At 47.2% G+C, this 17,849-nt stretch overlaps 1 protein-coding gene and 8 non-coding genes across 10 annotated transcripts in view; all 9 read right to left on the minus strand.

Moving 5' to 3' along the window:
- SLC38A9 (solute carrier family 38 member 9) overlaps positions 1 to 17,849 on the minus strand; it is a 423,549-nt gene that overhangs the window by 155,163 nt on the left and 250,537 nt on the right. The window lies entirely within an intron of this gene.
- LOC134955801 (U1 spliceosomal RNA) lies at positions 8,369 to 8,532 on the minus strand. Its single transcript, XR_010185957.1, has one exon. It is a non-coding gene; the product is annotated as a U1 spliceosomal RNA (small nuclear RNA).
- On the minus strand, positions 9,684 to 9,847 carry LOC134955813 (U1 spliceosomal RNA). The gene has a single exon (XR_010185958.1). It is a non-coding gene; the product is annotated as a U1 spliceosomal RNA (small nuclear RNA).
- Positions 11,000 to 11,163, minus strand: LOC134957543 (U1 spliceosomal RNA). The gene has a single exon (XR_010186658.1). It is a non-coding gene; the product is annotated as a U1 spliceosomal RNA (small nuclear RNA).
- Positions 12,314 to 12,477, minus strand: LOC134955657 (U1 spliceosomal RNA). Its single transcript, XR_010185944.1, has one exon. It is a non-coding gene; the product is annotated as a U1 spliceosomal RNA (small nuclear RNA).
- Positions 13,627 to 13,790, minus strand: LOC134955824 (U1 spliceosomal RNA). Its single transcript, XR_010185959.1, has one exon. It is a non-coding gene; the product is annotated as a U1 spliceosomal RNA (small nuclear RNA).
- Positions 14,940 to 15,103, minus strand: LOC134955835 (U1 spliceosomal RNA). The gene has a single exon (XR_010185960.1). It is a non-coding gene; the product is annotated as a U1 spliceosomal RNA (small nuclear RNA).
- Positions 16,254 to 16,409, minus strand: LOC134959327 (U1 spliceosomal RNA). The gene has a single exon (XR_010187381.1). It is a non-coding gene; the product is annotated as a U1 spliceosomal RNA (small nuclear RNA).
- Positions 17,560 to 17,723, minus strand: LOC134955846 (U1 spliceosomal RNA). Its single transcript, XR_010185961.1, has one exon. It is a non-coding gene; the product is annotated as a U1 spliceosomal RNA (small nuclear RNA).

Here is a 17,849-nt window from a genome sequence, read left to right on the forward strand (position 1 = left end):
TTAGCCCCATTTCCGACGATCTCAATCCGACTTTAAAAAAAGTCGGATTGAGATGAGGGAGCTGAGACCGGGGGATGGGGGAGCAGCGGGGAGAGCAGGAACCCAGCGGCAGCGTCTACCCGGCTCCAGCAAGCGAGGTCCCACTTGCTGGAGCCAGGTGGGCGCCGCCGTGAGCCTCCGCTGCTGCAGCCGCTGCTTCCTCGTCTCCTCCTCTCCTCCCCCCATCCGATCCATCTCCTCTGCTGCTCTCCCCACCACCGCAGACATCTCCTCACCCCTGGCGTTGCTGACAGCTCCCCCCACCGCCGCAGACATCTCCTCACCCCCGGCGCCGCTGACAGATCCCCCCACTGCCGCAGACATCTCCTCACCGGCGGCGCCGCTGACAGATCCCCCCCTTACCCCTGGCGCAGCTGACAGCTCCCTCTGCCGCTGCTGTCAGCGCACCCACAGCGCTGACAGCAGCAGCAGGTCAGGAATCCGGGAACGGACAAATCCGACAGTTGGATTTGGCCGCTCTTTTGAATAGGGGTTGTCGGGTCCATTCCGAAACTGCATGTTGGAATGGACCCGATTCTTATTGAATATACCCCTTATACTGTGTAGAGCCAGGAATGAGATGCCTCGCCTCTTTAAGAGGCTGGGCTGTTATTCACAGCACAGCGCCGCACCCAGCTCACACATAAAAGCACGGCAAGCAGTCGCGCATGCGCATAAACATGATGGTAAATATTTGTTATGGTAAGAACTTACCATTGATAACGGTATTTCTCCTACGTCCACCGAATCCACAAGATAACATTGCCATATGATGACACGAAGCAGATTTACACCAATCGTTCAAAGCTTTTGACCTCCCAGCATGCAACGGGCCCGTCCATATATTCCCGCCTCCTGGCTCAGGCAAATCAGTTGTTTTTCCAAAGCTCAAGGCAGGAGCATCATAAAGAGCCCTAATCAAGCGAGCAGAACACACATGCACACCCTTCCGTACAAGAAGGAAGAGGTTAGTGAGTAAAAGGATCCTCAAAATCAGGTGCGTCATGGTGGGATCCCTGTAGATCCTGTGGACTTAGGAGAAATACAGTTATCAACGGTAAGTTCTTACCATAACGAAAATTTCTGTGGCAGGGTCCACAGGATAACATTGGGATGTCCCAAAGCAATTTAGTTGTGGGGACGCTCCTGATTGGACAGATGAATCCTTCACCCGAATTCAGCGTCCTGAGAGGCAAAGGTATCAAAGGCATAATGTCTAACTAATGTGTTAATGGAAGACCATGTGGCTGCCTTACATATCTGCTCTGCAGAAGCACCAAGTTGTGCTGCCCATGCCGGACCTACCTTACGAGTAGAGTGAGCAGAGACATTAGCCAGAACAGGGAGATCAGCTTGAGAGTATGCTTCTGAAATTGTCATCCGAAGCCATTTCGCCAGTGTCTGCTTGTCAGCAGGCCATCCTCTCTTGTGAAAACCATAGAGAACAAAGAGTATCTGTCTTTCTGATGGCACTGGTACAATCCACGTAGATCTTGAAGGCATGGACTACGTCCAACAATGCATCTCCCGTGGAAAGGTCCGGCCCCTGGAAGGCCGGGACTACAATTTCTTTGTTAGGATGGAACTTAGACACCACCTTAGGAAGATACCCAGATTTGGTTCTGAGAATTGCTCTATCTGGATAAAAAAAAAATCAGAAAAAGGAGGGCGACATACCAATGCCCCTAAATCTGACACTGTTCTAGCTGAGGCAATAGCTAGTAAAAAGAGAGCTTCAGCTGTCAACCATTTAAGATCCACTCGTTTAAGTGGTTCAAACGGGACAACTTGAAGAGCCTTTAGGACTAAACTTAAGTCCCAAGGCACTGTAGGAGGAACAAAAGGAAGTTTAATGTGCAGCATTCCCAGGAAAAAAGTGTGCATATCCTATAAGTTAGCAATTTTCTTTTGGAACCATACAGTTAATGCTGACACTTGCACTCTCAAGGAAGCCACTCGTAGACCTTTGTCCATTTCTGCCTGAAGGAATGCCAGGACTCTGGAAACTCTGAATGCCCTAGGGTCAAATTTCTGGTCGCTGCACCATTGAATATAGGTTTGCCAAATTCGGTAATAAATGCAAGCTGAGGAAGGTTTCCTTGCTCTGAGCATAGTTTGTATTACCTGTTGTGAGAATCCTCTTGCTTTCAGGATGGAAGTCTCAAGAGCCACGCCAACAAAGACAGTTGATCCAGGTGCTTGTGATAACAAGGACCCTGAGACAGTAGATCTGGATGTTGAGGGAGTAGGAATGGCGCATCCGACGACAACCTCTGCAGATCTGTGTACCAAGTGTCTTCCGGGCCAAGCCGGCTATTAGTATCACGGCACCCTTTCCTCGTTTTACCTTTCGCATTACCCTGGGTAACAGGGCGATGGGTGGAAACACATAGGCTAGATGAAAGTCCCACCTCACTGACAGGGCATCCACAAAGATCGCTCTAGGAGCCTTTGTCTTGACCTGTATACGGAACTTTGCTGTCCTGGCGTGATGCCATGAGATCTCTCTCCAGTAACCCCCATTTGTCTACCAGGATTTGGAAGACCTCTGGGTGTAAAGCCCATTCGTTTGCATGAATGGCGTGTCGAATGAGAAAATCTGCTTCCCAGTTTAAGACTCCCGGAATGAACACATCGGACAAGGCTGGAAGATGAAGTACTTCCCACTTTAATGTGTGGCGACTTACCTCCTTCATTGCATTCTGACTGCGAGTCTCTCCCAGATGGTTGAGGTACGCTACTTGCATTGTCTGAGTGGATTTGGACTGTTTCCCCTGAAGGATGTCCTTTGCCTGAATAAGTGCCATATATATGGCCCAAAGTTCCACTATATTTATTGGCAGGCAACTTTCTTCCTTGGTCCACTGCCCCTGGAAGCAACTCCTTCCTGACACTGCTCCCCAGCCCTGAAGACTGGCATCCATTGTCAGAATTTCCCAATCTGATATCCAAAAGGGTCTCCCTTTGTCCAGACGGGATGTCTGTAGCCACCAGGCTAATGACCTCCTTACTCCCAGAGGAAGGACTATAGTCTGCGTTTTTATTGTTTGATGACAACCATTCCATTTGGAAAGGATCAGACGTTGCAGCGGCCTCGAATGGAATGGAGCATACTCCACCATGTAGAAAGTCGACACCATCAACCCCATCACACTCATTGCGGCGTGAATGGATACCCTTTGACTGTGTAGCAGCTCCTGAATCCTTGACTGGATTTTGGATATTTTGCTCAGAGGTACAAATACTCTCTGAAGACCTGAATGCAGCAGACCCCAAATGAGTAATTTGCTGTGACGGAATCAGAGACGACTTTGCCCAAGTTATTAGCCAACCGTGTCTCTGCAAACAAGCTATTGTCTGTTGCAGATGACACTGAAGCAATTCCTGAAACTGTGCCAGGATTAGTAAGTCGTTGAGGTATGGAAAAATCCTTATCCCCTGCTGAGGAAGATAAGATGCCATCACCACCATAATTTTCGTAAATACTCTGGGAGCTGTGCCCAGTCCAAAAGGTAGGGCCTGAAACTGAAAATGATGCTGGAGGATAGCAAACCTGAGATAGCGCTGATGGGACAGTGCTATAGGAACATGTAGGTAAGCATCCTGGATATCCAGGGATACCATAAACTGCTCCGGCTCCAAAGCCAAAATAATGGAATGTAAAGTCTCCATATGAAACCGAGGCACCCAAATTTACCTGTTCAGTGCTTTGAGATTGAGTATGGGCCGGAACGACCCATTTGGCTCCTGGACTAGAAATAGGTTGGAATAAAAACCTTGTCCTCGTTGAGCAGGAGGAACTGGAATTATCACTCCTGACTGAAACAACTTTTAAACTGCCTCTTGCAAAGCCGTGGTCTTCGTTTCCACTGAAGACGGGCTGGTACAAAAAAAAACCTTTGAGGAGGGTGTTTCTTGAAAGAAAACGCATAACCGTGAGATACCGCTTCTTGCACCCAGGCATCTGTGGTAGACTGCTGCCAGATCTGTGCAAACTTAAGAAGTCGGCCTCCCACCCTGGGGTCCCCCAGGTGGAGGCCCGCACCATCAGACTGAAGGCTTATCTTTTGATATGGAAGCTGGTCCTCTGGTAGCCCAATGCTTTTTAGTCTTAACAGACTTGTTGGATTGGGACCGTTTGCCATCACCCTTTTCCTTTCGCTTTTCCTTGATTCCGAAAGGGCCTAAAAGCTGGAAATCTAGGTTTGAATTTGTGTGTAGAAGGAAACTTCACTTTCTTGGAATCTGCTTCTGACTCCAAAATACTGTTTAATACTTTACCAGAAAAAAACATCTCCAGTAAAAGGCAAAAACTCCAGAACCTTTTGGATTCTGAATCAGCTTTCCATGTAAGTAGCCAAACCGCTCTGCGAGCTACTACTGCTGAAGCTGATGCCTGAGAGGCAATTGTACCCATATCCAAGGCTGCTTCTTCCATAAACGTTGCTGCCTGTTTGATATGTGCAATATGAAATTTTTGCTCCCTAGATGACATTGAAAGATCCTCCTCCAATGCATCAAGCCCAGACTGCCACTGCCTTTGCCATCCAGGCTGAAGCCATGGCTCGTCTTATGAATGCCCCAGACAAGGAAAAAATGGTTTTAAAAAACCCTTAATTCTCCTATCCATGACATCATTTAAAGATGTTGACGGCAGAGGTAATGTAGATTATCGCACCAGTCGAATGACACGCGTATCTACTTTGGGAGCCACCTCTTTTTTTTAAACAGTGCCCAGCCGGAAGAGGATAATTGGAATTCCAAATTTCTTACTAGGTGTAACCCAAGCCTCTTGCATAATTTCTGTTAGTCCCAGCTGTTTTAGGACGATCAAACACAGGTGCCTTGGATTTTAACACTGGCTCTTCCTCCTCCTCTAAGGAAAGAATGGCCTTCATTGCACTAAACAGCTCAGGTATGTTTAACGAGCCGAGTCCTTCCTCCGTGTCTTTGTATGCAGACCCGGAGTGTGATGAGTCCTCATTCTCCGACGAGTCCTCATCTGAAACGTGTAGACCAGGGGTTCCCAAACTCAGTCCTCAGGACCCCAACACAGTGCATGTTTTGCAAGTAACCCAGCAAGTGACAGGTGTATTAATTACTCACTGACACATTTTAAAAGGTCCACAGGTGGAGCTAATTATTTCACTTGTGATTCTGTGAGACCTGCAAAACATGCACTGTGTGGGGTCCTGAGGACCGAGTTTGAGAACCTGTGGTGTAGACTGTGAAGAGGTTTTATATCTATGTGATTTGCTTACCCCCGGCCTTTCAGCCTGTTTTTGTTGAGAGGCTGCTGCTTTCCCTGCTGAATGTATTAAACCTCAGGAGGAAAGTTGCATGTAAGGGTTAACATGGTAACCTATCCCTGGTATCGGAGCTGGTATTATCCGCTCAGCTATACTGGATAATGTCTGTGCAAAAGTAGCCCATCGGGGTTCAACGTGAACCTGTTCCTGCCTTGGATTATTTAAAAGGCTTCGGTGAAAGCTAAAACAATTTGTACATAATCCAATCTGAACCAGATCCTGAGAGGTTAACCCAGTTTTGCAAGACAAACATGAAATGAGTGTTGGTGCTGCTGTGGAAAGTGTATTTTCCTCACCCTATCCGCTTTTAAACATGATAAATAAATCACACACCTGTACAATGTTACTAAACAATTTATGACTGTAATCACTTTAAATTTTGTTAAAGTGATAAACAATCCGACCCTACCCTGCTTTGCACCAGCATTGAGGATCAGAATACAGAGAAAAACTTGACAGAATTATAGTAAAGTCAGCAATCACACTAGTAATCAGTCACAGGTTATACATTAGTATAATAAGCAATATGAGCACATCATCAACTACAAATACATTTCAGGTATGTACGAGAAACATATTACTGCATTACCTTATATAGGAATTTTAACCGTATTCAGTCGCACAGCGAGAAAACAGCAGCAATAGTTTACAGCAGCAGGGCTGCCACCTTGTCGGGAGTTAGTTTGTTAGGCTACGACACTGTGAGCTGAGAACTGTGGGGACAGCCAATGTGAAAATTGAGATTGATAGGCCTGATTCCAAGACGATATCCGGTACTTACAATATATCCACATATCCTATTTTTTTCATTTGTCCTGAATTACTACACCATATGGCGCTTGTTCTTCTTCCCTACCTCCACAGAGACTTACTGCTTTATTGCCCAGCTCAGGAGAGTGGGATAAAGGGAGACTTCACCCCGCTTCCAGGATCGATCAATACGTTAGCGAACGCTGAGTGGATCCAGACGCTAATAGTGTACACATTTGCCTCGTGAACCTACAGTGAACACATGAACACAGACACCCAAGTGAACACACCACTGATGCACTAGTCATGCAGCCACCTATGCTGCGACTGGGTCCTTTTAGATACACAGCGTCTCAGATGGAAGAGGGAACACAGTTCATGGCGGGAGACTCAGAGGAAACTGGTCATGAACCGGGGGGAGGGACGACCGAGGAAGCATCTGACTCCCCACTGCTGACATCAACCCTAGGGATCGCGACCTCCTACTACCCCTGGAGCCTATGATCCCTAGGGCTAAGCGCTGGTGAACCCTAAGTGGCAGCCGCGTCAGCGACTGTTTGGTAGTCTCCTCCCAAAACAGTGCTGCTGAGTCCATGTTCCCCCTCTAAGCGGAACCGATGCCTTACCTTCTCCCCGTGCTCTGGTCACAGCCTGGTAACGTCTGCTAGACTTGCTAGTACCTCCGACACAGACGCCCGCCGAAACAGCACTGTACTTGTAGGTTAACATTGTCGAGACAAGGCAGGGAGTTGGAGCGACCCTTTCTAAGGTACGTATAAGACGCATTTTAAACAAGATTGCTCAAAAAGAATAGTAAGACTATAAAAATAAAATAAAGTTTATGGCTGCTAAAAAACCAGCAGCCCTCTGACCATGGTCCGGCTCCTGCCGAACCAAACAAAAAACTGATTTGCATGAGCCAGGAGGCAGGGATATATGGACAGGCCCGTTGCATGCTGGGAGGCCGAAAGCTTTGACCATTTGGTGCAAATCCGCTGTCGCGTCATCGTATAACCTGTGGACCCTACCGGAGAAAAACCAATAAATGAATATGCACAGAATAGTTACCTGCCATATATAGTTTGTCTGTCCATCACCATTGATGGTAACCATCGATGGCAGCAACGCCGAAGGCCATCCCTAGTACAGACCTACTAGCTTTCCAGCCAGCGGATGTGCGCTGTCCCTGGCTTGAACAAACATACAACACAGTGTACCTGCAAACTGACAGCTATCTGCATTCCAGTCATAGAAGAACTATCAAGATAATGGCATCTATTGATGGAGACCACACCAATAACTATACCTAAACGACAGGCAGTCCACACTGCAGCAGATGGATTTGCATACCGTGATGTCATAAAAGCAGTCTGGCACAGTTACAGTAGCTGCAACCCTCATCTCTACATGAAAACCGACAGGCAGTGCACCGTCCTATGTCTCAATGGGTTCTTAAATTGGAAAATAAAATATAAAAGGCAGCTTGAGATTTAACCCCCTAGCTGCTGAGGGCTTTCTCATCCTTGCACCGAGACCATTTTCAGACGTTAGCGCTCGTCCGAACGTCGTCGTCACAGATTTATTTATTTTTTTAAATGTCTTTTTTTCTCTCTTATCCCCCTGCCGCACTCGCACAAATCATACCTTGTTGCTTTTTTTGTTTTTCTTTTCTTTCAAAAGACTTTGTAGTCTCAAAAAAGCCATTAGTCTTTTTACTGATTTGAACACGTCAAAAGTTTTCCGCCCAAATGGCCCAAAAAGCGTATTTCTCAAGAAAGTGAACCAAAAGTAAATGTGATTTTTTTTTTGTCCCCCGTCTTATAAGCACCATAGACAAATACTTTGTGTTTTGCCACCAATCCACCTGCCCAAAATCTGCACGCAAACCAAAAATGCTCTCTTTCTTCTAGTTTTTGTCAACTCAATTGAAACGCTTACTATGTGTAGGAAGACTACGGCAGCCCAGCGAGGCCTACCGTTTTACAAAGTAGACAAGCTACTGCATGAAATGAGGGAGCAAAGTTTTTTTCCCTCTCTCCCCCTGAAATCTGACACAATGTGGGGGCCTACTTTACAAAGCAAGTGAAACCGTGTGGGTCCTGCAGCGCCCTCTATTGGTTGCATATGCAAAGCACAGTACAAGGCCCGAAAAAGCAAGGAAGCATGCAGCCAGCACACAGGAGAAGAGATCAGAACAGAGTGCTGAACAGCAAAAAGGAGGAGACGTCACCAGCAGCACACAAAAAGATCTGACTTTTACCAGAGATGATCAGGGGAAAGCGCGAACGCAGTCCCCCACTACCACAAATTATGCAGTCGAGTTTCCCGCATTTGGGGAAATCGCAGGGGTCAGCACACCCGGAGTGCAATGGATGAGCCTCGCCCTGGGAGAACCACCTTCGTGATCATGGTATCTCCCCTGCCAGGTAAGTATGAGTTGGACTAGGGCTCAGGAGGGCCCCTGCTTGGGCACACCCCCGTTAAGTGAAGGAGGTTGACCGGAGCCATGACAAGTGAACTCTCGGCAGGGGACGGGAAAAGAAAACTGCAGGGAGGCTGCATCTCTTCACGTTGACATGGGAAGGAGGAAGGGTGACTGTTCCGGAAGCACCCCCAAACTATGCGCACAACTAGTGCAAATCCTTCCCAGGGCACACTGCAGCAGATGAATTTGCATACCGTCATGTCATAAAAGCAGTCGGGCACAGTTACAGTAGCTGCAACCCTCATCTCCATATGAAAAGCAACAGGCAGTGCACCGTCCTATGTCTCAATGGGTTCTTAAATTGGAAAATAAAATCTAAAAGGCAGCTTGAGATTTAACCCCCTCGCTGCTGAGGGCTTTCTCATCCTCGCACCGAGACCATTTTCAGACGTTAGCGCTCGTCCGAATGTCGTCGTCACAGATTTATTTATTTTTTTAAATGTCTTTTTTTTCTCTCTTATCCCCCTGCCGCACTCGCACAAATCATACCTTGTTTTTTTTTTCTTTCAAAAGACTTTGTAGTCTCAAAAAAGCCATTAGTCTTTTTACTGCTTTGAACACGTCAAAAGTTGTTTCGCCCAAATGGCCCAAAAAGCGTATTTCTCAAGAAAGTGAACCAAAAGTAAATGTGATTTTTTTTGTCCCCCGTCTTATAAGCACCATAGACAAATACTTTGTGTTTTGCCACCAATCCACCTGCCCAAAATCTGCACGCAAACCAAAAATGCTCTCTTTCTTCTAGTTTTTGTCAACTCAATTGAAACGCTTACTATGTGTAGGAAGACTACGGCAGCCCAGCGAGGCCTACCGTTTTACAAAGTAGACAAGCTACTGCATGAAATGAGGGAACAAAGTTTTTTTCCCTCTCTCCCCCTGAAATCTGACACAATGTGGGGGCCTACTTTACAAAGCAAGTGAAACCGTGTGGGTCCTGCAGCGCCCTCTATTGGTTGCATATGCAAAGCACAGTACAAGGCCGGAAAAAGCAAGGAAGCATGCAGCCAGCACACAGGAGAAGAGATCAGAACAGAGTGCTGAACAGCAAAGGAGGAGACGTCACCAGCAGCACACAAAAAGATCTGACTTTTACCAGAGATGATCAGGGGAAAGCGCGAACGCAGTCCCCCACTACCACAAATTATGCAGTCGAGTTTCCCGCATTTGGGGAAATCGCAGGGGTCAGCACACCCGGAGTGCAATGGATGAGCCTCGCCCTGGGAGAACCACCTTCGTGATCATGGTATCTCCCCTGCCAGGTAAGTATGAGTTGGGCTAGGGCTCAGGAGGGCCCCTGCTCGGGCACACCCCCGTCAAGTGAAGGAGGTTGACCGGATCCATGACAAGCGAACTCTCGGCAGGGGATAGAAAAAAACTGCAGGGAGGCTGCATCTCTTCACGTTGACATGGGAAGGAGGAAGGGTGACTGTTCCTGAAGCACCCCCAAACTATGCGCACAACTAGTGCAAATCCTTCCCAGGGCACACTGCAGCAGGTTGATTTGCATACCGTGATGTCATAAAAGCAGTCGGGCACAGTTACAGTAGCTGCAACCCTCATCTCTACATGAAAACCGACAGGCAGTGCACCGTCCTATGTCTCAATGGGTTCTTAAATTGGAAAATAAAATCTAAAAGGCAGCTTGAGATTTAACCCCCTAGCTGCTGAGGGCTTTCTCATCCTTGCACCGAGACCATTTTCAGACGTTAGCGCTCGTCCGAACGTCGTCGTCACAGATTTATTTATTTTTTTAAATGTCTTTTTTTCTCTCTTATCCCCCTGCCGCACTCGCACAAATCATACCTTGTTTTTTTTTTTTTTTCTTTCAAAAGACTTTGTAGTCTCAAAAAAGCCATTAGTCTTTTTACTGATTTGAACACGTCAAAAGTTGTTTCGCCCAAATGGCCCAAAAAGCGTATTTCTCAAGAAAGTGAACCAAAAGTAAATGTGATTTTTTTTGTCCCCCGTCTTATAAGCACCATAGACAAATACTTTGTGTTTTGCCACCAATCCACCTGCCCAAAATCTGCACGCAAACCAAAAATGCTCTCTTTCTTCTAGTTTTTGTCAACTCAATTGAAACGCTTACTATGTGTAGGAAGACTACGGCAGCCCAGCGAGGCCTACCGTTTTACAAAGTAGACAAGCTACTGCATGAAATGAGGGAGCAAAGTTTTTTTCCCTCTCTCCCCCTGAAATCTGACACAATGTGGGGGCCTACTTTACAAAGCAAGTGAAACCGTGTGGGTCCTGCAGCGCCCTCTATTGGTTGCATATGCAAAGCACAGTACAAGGCCCGAAAAAGCAAGGAAGCATGCAGCCAGCACACAGGAGAAGAGATCAGAACAGAGTGCTGAACAGCAAAGGAGGAGACGTCACCAGCAGCACACAAAAAGATCTGACTTTTACCAGAGATGATCAGGGGAAAGCGCGAACGCAGTCCCCCACTACCACAAATTATGCAGTCGAGTTTCCCGCATTTGGGGAAATCGCAGGGGTCAGCACACCCAGAGTGCAATGGATGAGCCTCGCCCTGGGAGAACCACCTTCGTGATCATGGTATCTCCCCTGCCAGGTAAGTATGAGTTGGACTAGGGCTCAGGAGGGCCCCTGCTCGGGCACACCCCCGTCAAGTGAAGGAGGTTGACCGGATCCATGACAAGCGAACTCTCGGCAGGGGATAGAAAAAAACTGCAGGGAGGCTGTATCTCTTCACGTTGACATGGGAAGGAGGAAGGGTGACTGTTCCGGAAGCACCCCCAAACTATGCGCACAACTAGTGCAAATCCTTCCCAGGGCACACTGCAGCAGATGAATTTGCATACCGTCATGTCATAAAAGCAGTCTGGCACAGTTACAGTAGCTGCAACCCTCATCTCTACATGAAAACCGACAGGCAGTGCACCGTCCTATGTCTCAATGGGTTCTTAAATTGGAAAATAAAATCTAAAAGGCAGCTTGAGATTTAACCCCCTAGCTGCTGAGGGCTTTCTCATCCTTGCACCGAGACCATTTTCAGACGTTAGCGCTCGTCCGAACGTCGTCGTCACAGATTTATTTATTTTTTTAAATGTCTTTTTTTCTCTATTATCCCCCTGCCGCACTCGCACAAATCATACCTTGTTTTTTTTTTTCTTTCAAAAGACTTTGTAGTCTCAAAAAAGCCATTAGTCTTTTTACTGATTTGAACACGTCAAAAGTTGTTTCGCCCAAATGGCCCAAAAAGCGTATTTCTCAAGAAAGTGAACCAAAAGTAAATGTGATTTTTTTTTTGTCCCCCGTCTTATAAGCACCATAGACAAATACTTTGTGTTTTGCCACCAATCCACCTGCCCAAAATCTGCACGCAAACCAAAAATGCTCTCTTTCTTCTAGTTTTTGTCAACTCAATTGAAACGCTTACTATGTGTAGGAAGACTACGGCAGCCCAGCGAGGCCTACCGTTTTACAAAGTAGACAAGCTACTGCATGAAATGAGGGAGCAAAGTTTTTTTCCCTCTCTCCCCCTGAAATCTGACACAATGTGGGGGCCTACTTTACAAAGCAAGTGAAACCGTGTGGGTCCTGCAGCGCCCTCTATTGGTTGCATATGCAAAGCACAGTACAAGGCCCGAAAAAGCAAGGAAGCATGCAGCCAGCACACAGGAGAAGAGATCAGAACAGAGTGCTGAACAGCAAAGGAGGAGACGTCACCAGCAGCACACAAAAAGATCTGACTTTTACCAGAGATGATCAGGGGAAAGCGCGAACGCAGTCCCCCACTACCACAAATTATGCAGTCGAGTTTCCCGCATTTGGGGAAATCGCAGGGGTCAGCACACCCGGAGTGCAATGGATGAGCCTCGCCCTGGGAGAACCACCTTCATGATCATGGTATCTCCCCTGCCAGGTAAGTATGAGTTGGACTAGGGCTCAGGAGGGCCCCTGCTCGGGCACACCCCCGTCAAGTGAAGGAGGTTGACCGGATCCATGACAAGCGAACTCTCGGCAGGGGATAGAAAAAAACTGCAGGGAGGCTGCATCTCTTCACGTTGACATGGGAAGGAGGAAGGGTGACTGTTCCTGAAGCACCCCCAAACTATGCGCACAACTAGTGCAAATCCTTCCCAGGGCACACTGCAGCAGGTTGATTTGCATACCGTGATGTCATAAAAGCAGTCTGGCACAGTTACAGTAGCTGCAACCCTCATCTCTACATGAAAACCGACAGGCAGTGCATCGTCCTATGTCTCAATGGGTTCTTAAATTGGAAAATAAAATCTAAAAGGCAGCTTGAGATTTAACCCCCTAGCTGCTGAGGGCTTTCTCATCCTTGCACCGAGACCATTTTCAGACGTTAGCGCTCGTCCGAACGTCGTCGTCACAGATTTATTTATTTTTTTAAATGTCTTTTTTTCTCTCTTATCCCCCTGCCGCACTCGCACAAATCATACCTTGTTTTTTTTTTTCTTTCAAAAGACTTTGTAGTCTCAAAAAAGCCATTAGTCTTTTTACTGATTTGAACACGTCAAAAGTTGTTTCGCCCAAATGGCCCAAAAAGCGTATTTCTCAAGAAAGTGAACCAAAAGTAAATGTGATTTTTTTTTGTCCCCCGTCTTATAAGCACCATAGACAAATACTTTGTGTTTTGCCACCAATCCACCTGCCCAAAATCTGCACGCAAACCAAAAATGCTCTCTTTCTTCTAGTTTTTGTCAACTCAATTGAAACGCTTACTATGTGTAGGAAGACTACGGCAGCCCAGCGAGGCCTACCGTTTTACAAAGTAGACAAGCTACTGCATGAAATGAGGAAGCAAAGTTTTTTTCCCTCTCTCCCCCTGAAATCTGACACAATGTGGGGGCCTACTTTACAAAGCAAGTGAAACCGTGTGGGTCCTGCAGCGCCCTCTATTGGTTGCATATGCAAAGCACAGTACAAGGCCCAAAAAAGCAAGGAAGCATGCAGCCAGCACACAGGAGAAGAGATCAGAACAGAGTGCTGAACAGCAAAGGAGGAGACGTCACCAGCAGCACACAAAAAGATCTGACTTTTACCAGAGATGATCAGGGGAAAGCGCGAACGCAGTCCCCCACTACCACAAATTATGCAGTCGAGTTTCCCGCATTTGGGGAAATCGCAGGGGTCAGCACACCCGGAGTGCAATGGATGAGCCTCGCCCTGGGAGAACCACCTTCGTGATCATGGTATCTCCCCTGCCAGGTAAGTATGAGTTGGACTAGGGCTCAGGAGGGCCCCTGCTCGGGCACACCCCCGTCAAGTGAAGGAGGTTGACCGGATCCATGACAAGCGAACTCTCGGCAGGGGATAGAAAAAAACTGCAGGGAGGCTGCATCTCTTCACGTTGACATGGGAAGGAGGAAGGGTGACTGTTCCGGAAGCACCCCCAAACTATGCGCACAACTAGTGCAAATCCTTCCCAGGGCACACTGCAGCAGGTTGATTTGCATACCGTGATGTCATAAAAGCAGTCTGGCACAGTTACAGTAGCTGCAACCCTCATCTCTACATGAAAACCGACAGGCAGTGCACCGTCCTATGTCTCAATGGGTTCTTAAATTGGAAAATAAAATCTAAAAGGCAGCTTGAGATTTAACCCCCTAGCTGCTGAGGGCTTTCTCATCCTTGCACCGAGACCATTTTCAGACGTTAGCGCTCGTCCGAACGTCGTCGTCACAGATTTATTTATTTTTTTAAATGTCTTTTTTTCTCTCTTATCCCCCTGCCGCACTCGCACAAATCATACCTTGTTTTTTTTTTTCTTTCAAAAGACTTTGTAGTCTCAAAAAAGCCATTAGTCTTTTTACTGATTTGAACACGTCAAAAGTTGTTTCGCCCAAATGGCCCAAAAAGCGTATTTCTCAAGAAAGTGAACCAAAAGTAAATGTGATTTTTTTTTGTCCCCCGTCTTATAAGCACCATAGACAAATACTTTGTGTTTTGCCACCAATCCACCTGCCCAAAATCTGCACGCAAACCAAAAATGCTCTCTTTCTTCTAGTTTTTGTCAACTCAATTGAAACGCTTACTATGTGTAGGAAGACTACGGCAGCCCAGCGAGGCCTACCGTTTTACAAAGTAGACAAGCTACTGCATGAAATGAGGAAGCAAAGTTTTTTTCCCTCTCTCCCCCTGAAATCTGACACAATGTGGGGGCCTACTTTACAAAGCAAGTGAAACCGTGTGGGTCCTGCAGCGCCCTCTATTGGTTGCATATGCAAAGCACAGTACAAGGCCCAAAAAAGCAAGGAAGCATGCAGCCAGCACACAGGAGAAGAGATCAGAACAGAGTGCTGAACAGCAAAGGAGGAGACGTCACCAGCAGCACACAAAAAGATCTGACTTTTACCAGAGATGATCAGGGGAAAGCGCGAACGCAGTCCCCCACTACCACAAATTATGCAGTCGAGTTTCCCGCATTTGGGGAAATCGCAGGGGTCAGCACACCCGGAGTGCAATGGATGAGCCTCGCCCTGGGAGAACCACCTTCGTGATCATGGTATCTCCCCTGCCAGGTAAGTATGAGTTGGACTAGGGCTCAGGAGGGCCCCTGCTCGGGCACACCCCCGTCAAGTGAAGGAGGTTGACCGGATCCATGACAAGCGAACTCTCGGCAGGGGATAGAAAAAAACTGCAGGGAGGCTGCATCTCTTCACGTTGACATGGGAAGGAGGAAGGGTGACTGTTCCGGAAGCACCCCCAAACTATGCGCACAACTAGTGCAAATCCTTCCCAGGGCACACTGCAGCAGGTTGATTTGCATACCGTGATGTCATAAAAGCAGTCTGGCACAGTTACAGTAGCTGCAACCCTCATCTCTACATGAAAACCGACAGGCAGTGCACCGTCCTATGTCTCAATGGGTTCTTAAATTGGAAAATAAAATCTAAAAGGCAGCTTGAGATTTAACCCCCTAGCTGCTGAGGGCTTTCTCATCCTTGCACCGAGACCATTTTCAGACGTTAGCGCTCGTCCGAACGTCGTCGTCACAGATTTATTTATTTTTTTAAATGTCTTTTTTTCTCTCTTATCCCCCTGCCGCACTCGCACAAATCATACCTTGTTTTTTTTTTTCTTTCAAAAGACTTTGTAGTCTCAAAAAAGCCATTAGTCTTTTTACTGATTTGAACACGTCAAAAGTTGTTTCGCCCAAATGGCCCAAAAAGCGTATTTCTCAAGAAAGTGAACCAAAAGTAAATGTGATTTTTTTTTTGTCCCCCGTCTTATAAGCACCATAGACAAATACTTTGTGTTTTGCCACCAATCCACCTGCCCAAAATCTGCACGCAAACCAAAAATGCTCTCTTTCTTCTAGTTTTTGTCAACTCAATTGAAACGCTTACTATGTGTAGGAAGACTACGGCAGCCCAGCGAGGCCTACCGTTTTACAAAGTAGACAAGCTACTGCATGAAATGAGGAAGCAAAGTTTTTTTCCCTCTCTCCCCCTGAAATCTGACACAATGTGGGGGCCTACTTTACAAAGCAAGTGAAACCGTGTGGGTCCTGCAGCGCCCTCTATTGGTTGCATATGCAAAGCACAGTACAAGGCCCAAAAAAGCAAGGAAGCATGCAGCCAGCACACAGGAGAAGAGATCAGAACAGAGTGCTGAACAGCATAGGAGGAGACGTCACCAGCAGCACACAAAAAGATCTGACTTTTACCAGAGATGATCAGGGGAAAGCGCGAACGCAGTCCCCCACTACCACAAATTATGCAGTCGAGTTTCCCGCATTTGGGGAAATCGCAGGGGTCAGCACACCCGTGGATGAGCCTCGCCCTGGGAGAACCACCTTCATGATCATGGTATCTCCCCTGCCAGGTAAGTATGAGTTGGACTAGGGCTCAGGAGGGCCCCTGCTCGGGCACACCCCCGTCAAGTGAAGGAGGTTGACCGGATCCATGACAAGCGAACTCTCGGCAGGGGATAGAAAAAAACTGCAGGGAGGCTGCATCTCTTCACGTTGACATGGGAAGGAGGAAGGGTGACTGTTCCGGAAGCACCCCCAAACTATGCGCACAACTAGTGCAAATCCTTCCCAGGGCACACTGCAGCAGGTTGATTTGCATACCGTGATGTCATAAAAGCAGTCTGGCACAGTTACAGTAGCTGCAACCCTCATCTCTACATGAAAACCGACAGGCAGTGCACCGTCCTATGTCTCAATGGGTTCTTAAATTGGAAAATAAAATCTAAAAGGCAGCTTGAGATTTAACCCCCTAGCTGCTGAGGGCTTTCTCATCCTTGCACCGAGACCATTTTCAGACGTTAGCGCTCGTCCGAACGTCGTCGTCACAGATTTATTTATTTTTTTAAATGTCTTTTTTTCTCTCTTATCCCCCTGCCGCACTCGCACAAATCATACCTTGTTTTTTTTTTTCTTTCAAAAGACTTTGTAGTCTCAAAAAAGCCATTAGTCTTTTTACTGATTTGAACACGTCAAAAGTTGTTTCGCCCAAATGGCCCAAAAAGCGTATTTCTCAAGAAAGTGAACCAAAAGTAAATGTGATTTTTTTTTTGTCCCCCGTCTTATAAGCACCATAGACAAATACTTTGTGTTTTGCCACCAATCCACCTGCCCAAAATCTGCACGCAAACCAAAAATGCTCTCTTTCTTCTAGTTTTTGTCAACTCAATTGAAACGCTTACTATGTGTAGGAAGACTACGGCAGCCCAGCGAGGCCTACCGTTTTACAAAGTAGACAAGCTACTGCATGAAATGAGGAAGCAAAGTTTTTTTCCCTCTCTCCCCCAGAAATCTGACACAATGTGGGGGCCTACTTTACAAAGCAAGTGAAACCGTGTGGGTCCTGCAGCGCCCTCTATTGGTTGCATATGCAAAGCACAGTACAAGGCCCGAAAAAGCAAGGAAGCATGCAGCCAGCACACAGGAGAAGAGATCAGAACAGAGTGCTGAACACCAAAGGAGGAGACGTCACCAGCAGCACACAAAAAGATCTGACTTTTACCAGAGATGATCAGGGGAAAGCGCGAACGCAGTCCCCCACTACCACAAATTATGCAGTCGAGTTTCCCGCATTTGGGGAAATCGCAGGGGTCAGCACACCCGGAGTGCAATGGATGAGCCTCGCCCTGGGAGAACCACCTTCGTGATCATGGTATCTCCCCTGCCAGGTAAGTATGAGTTGGACTAGGGCTCAGGAGGGCCCCTGCTCGGGCACACCCCCGTCAAGTGAAGGAGGTTGACCGGATCCATGACAAGCGAACTCTCGGCAGGGGATAGAAAAAAACTGCAGGGAGGCTGCATC

Source organism: Pseudophryne corroboree, chromosome 1 (genome assembly GCF_028390025.1).
Source record: "Pseudophryne corroboree isolate aPseCor3 chromosome 1, aPseCor3.hap2, whole genome shotgun sequence".
NCBI classification, from domain to species: domain Eukaryota; kingdom Metazoa; phylum Chordata; class Amphibia; order Anura; family Myobatrachidae; genus Pseudophryne; species Pseudophryne corroboree.